This window comes from Syngnathus scovelli, unplaced genomic scaffold (genome assembly GCF_024217435.2).
Source record: "Syngnathus scovelli strain Florida unplaced genomic scaffold, RoL_Ssco_1.2 HiC_scaffold_45, whole genome shotgun sequence".
Classification (NCBI taxonomy): Eukaryota; Metazoa; Chordata; class Actinopteri; order Syngnathiformes; family Syngnathidae; genus Syngnathus; species Syngnathus scovelli.
Window position 1 is genome coordinate 167,576 of NW_026061549.1, and position 3,685 is coordinate 171,260.

At 43.1% G+C, this 3,685-nt stretch overlaps 1 non-coding gene across 1 annotated transcript; it reads left to right on the top strand.

Moving 5' to 3' along the window:
* The first annotated feature begins 2,795 nt into the window (after nt 1-2,795).
* LOC125968148 (U5 spliceosomal RNA) lies at nt 2,796-2,907 on the top strand. The gene has a single exon (XR_007481091.1). It is a non-coding gene; the product is annotated as a U5 spliceosomal RNA (small nuclear RNA).
* Nucleotides 2,908-3,685: the final 778 nt, after the last annotated feature.

Sequence of the window (3,685 nt, forward strand, 5' to 3'; positions counted from 1 at the left end):
GCCGCCTGTACTTCCTGCGGAAGCTCAGGCGTGCATGTGCTCCTCAGGCAGTCCTGTCTACATTCTACCATGGCACCATTGAGAGCGTCCTCACCAGTTGCATCGCTGTCTGGGGTGGTAACTGCACTGAACAGAACTTGAAGGCCCTGCAGCGCATAGTGAATACGGCTGGTAAGACTATTGGTGCTTCGCTCCCCTCCCTGAAGGACATTTACACCTCCCATCTCGCCCGCAAGGCAACCTCGATTGCCAGAGATGTGAGTCACCCGGCTCACTCTTTGTTTGACCTTCTGCCCTCTGGGAAGAGGTACAGGAGCCTGCGCTCCCGCACCACCAGACTCGCCAACAGCTTCTTTCTCCAGGCTGTTAGGGCCCTGAACTCGCTACCCCCTTCTGCGTAGCGTGCGGCACTGTTGCGCTATTTTCGGGAATGTCTGCTGTACGCGCACTTGCTCCTTTTTTTTCTGCTCCTCTTATTTATTTATTTATTTATTTATTTATTTATTTATTTATTTATTTATTTATTTATTTATTTATTTATTTATTATTGTTGTGTTATTTATTCATTATTTATTCAGCACGCTTTTGTTATACTTGTTTACTTGTTTGTCTGTTGTGAGCCATGTCTTGTCACCGTGGGATAGGGGGGAACGAAATTTCGGTTTCTTTGTGTGTCTTTGGCATGTGGAGAAATTGACAATAAAGCTGACTTTGACTTTGACTTTGACTCCACACAACGATAGACAACAGTGTTTCAAAGAAGAGCTCGTCCGGGAGTTTAACCCGGGCAATCAAAGAACCCTAGGCGAGAATCATTCCCCTGCACCAATGAGCCCCATAGTAGACCAGCTGACCCCATTACATTCCAGCAGAATTTCAAAGATTCTCCCAGAAGGTAAACTTAAAAACACATGGAAGAACACACACAGGTGAAAAAAATGTTTCCTGCTCAGCTTGTGGCCAAAGATTCTCAGAGAAAGGAAGCTTGAAAAGACACACAACAACCCACACTGGTAAGAACCCTTTTTCCTGCTCAGTTTGTGGCCAAAGATTCTCTCAGAAGGTAAATTTAGAAACACATGTAAGAACACACACAGGTGAAAAGCCTTTTTCTTACTCAGTTTGTGGCCAAAGATTCTCAGAGATGGGAAACTTCAAAAGACACACAAGAACCCACACTGGTGAGAAAAACCTTTTGCCTGCTCAGTTTGTGGTCAAAGATTCTCAGAGAAGCGACAGTTCAAAACACATACACAGGTAAGAACCCTCTTTCCTGTTTAGTTTGTGGCAAATATTCTCTCAAAGCAAGCCTTCGACAAGGATGGGATTTGAACCCATGCGTGCAGAGCACAACAAATTAGCAATCCATCGCCTTAACCTCTCGGCCACCTCGTCTTGTGTTGATAAGTCATGTTACGTATGTTGTGCCAAGATACTTTGGATGTGAATGTGAAACCGACGAGGATGTGATATGAAATGATGAGTGGAGAGCACAATGGAGTAGCAACCCATCGCCTAAATATTTCAGCGATCGCATCTCATGCATGAGTTGAATAGGCGACGTGATATGGTATGTACGGTGTAGTATAAGCCGCAAGGTAAAATGATACGATACTTTAGATGTGTAACGAAGAAAAGGTAAGCCACAAAATAAGTGACACTGTAAACAAAGCAAAACGTTTTTTCAATGTTGTCTCACCCCAAATCTTTGGGATCATCGGATCTGCACAGTTGGATAGTTCCACCGACATTTTAACATCAACATTCTTTCATGGGTGTCTTGGCTGAAGATCCTAAAGAAAAGACCCTAAACTTATTGTATGCGATTGCATATTGGTCATGATCGTATAGTGTTGTGGCCGTAGCATCACCGGAACGAATCTGGGTCATGGCGTCAGTAAATTACCTTGCTGAATTTGTCCGTTGTTCACTGTTGCCAAACAGCCTTCTGTTGAACGCAGGCTTCCAGACATTACGTCCACCTATGTTTTAACATCAACTTTATTTCATAAAGTTCTTCCAAATTCATCTTGGTGAAACTCCCTCCCTCAGGTGTTCCCATCTTTTTTTAGGCCTGGCTGCCACGAGGCAGCGGTAGAAACAAAATATGACCCTGAAAGGGCACGCCCAAACCGGCTATGATATTAATCAGAATTCGTTCATCACTAAAATGCAGTCCTCAGGTCCATGTCATATTCGCTACCAATCGGAATGTAACGGACAGATTTATATTCAAATGTCAAATCTCGAACGCCACCGTCGCAGTGGAGGTGAATTACACTCCAAATTCACCTCCACTGCAACGACAAAAGCCTCAATTATTTGCGACACGAGAGATATAGAGCACTTCTGAAATTTGAGAAATCATTTGAGAAATTACGATCGTATTTTCTTTCCCGATTTGTGTCGTTATGAAATCACATGTTTTCAAATAAAACACAGATATGGGATCATTTCCCATTCTCTGATATCAAAAGTACACGTACCAAGACATACAACTGTTTTTACCTTCAATACTCAAAATAGACGCCCAATCGCTGTTTGAAAGAATGTGTTCGATCAGGTACCTACAATCCTGTGCGCCAACAATGTTTTAAGTAAAAAAGACATTAATGAACACAAAATACTCGTTCGTTTAAACCTTCTATTTAGGTTGAGGCCTTCTAAGTATAGTAAATCTATGAACGTCTATTGTTTATATTAGAAGGAATGGTTGCTGCAATTTGAGTGTGAGACCGCCTGTGAATTTGGTGAGACCAGCAGTGGGGTGGCCCGTTTTCACCCAGATTATCAGCTCATTCTTTTTTCTCTTCAGATCGAATAAATCGTTCGCCTTTTACTAAAGATTTCCGTGGGGAGGAACAATAAGAGTCTATCTCTAGCCATTCTCACCAACGGTTTGTTAGAATAGGCCTCTTTGGCACATGTGTTTAGCTGGGTAGCTTGAGCTATGCCGTTATATCGCTGCAACCCTTCTCTTGCTTTATTAGCTTTCTCTTCTCTATGACACCCTTTGCACATATGTAGAATTCGCTCTCAGTTAAGACGACAAGGTCACACGTTATCATACAGATTAGGCAGAGTCGCCTCCTTGCAGGAAGGCGGCCCAGAGTAGTATAAGAGCAGGAACCTTGGCGCTGAGAGAGGGACCTTCTTTCGCATCTGGCAGAAAGGGCTCCACAGCTGTGCATCGATCATTCTGGCATACATTAAAGAGTTAAACTGTGAAGGCTGCCTCTTGGTAATTGCTGTTAGCATATCGAGCATTAAAGATAAAGAACCGGGAACAAACCTAGCAGGTTACAGTACGGAACAGAGTGCTGCTCTTCTGGGCACTAATAAATCGGCAAGCTTGTCTGCTGACTTATTTGTTCACTCTTCTTCACCCGCAGTAATGCATGTAGTTCACGAGGCATATATGTGTCCCCTTTCAGCAGTCTCTATCCAAATACACAGTGTAGGTACCTATTAAAAGGGTAGTCCCGATGAACATGAAAGGCAAAGATTGATCATTCGCAAAGAACTTTCCATGGTCATCATATGTACGAAAGAGTTGGGCCAGAAGACTAGAGCGGAACTTATGCAGAAGTGCATGGACACCACCTTGTTGAAAGAATAAAACCAACACAATGCATGAATTCACGACAAATGATATACCAGCAAATCAGTAGTACTTCTGCTGTTG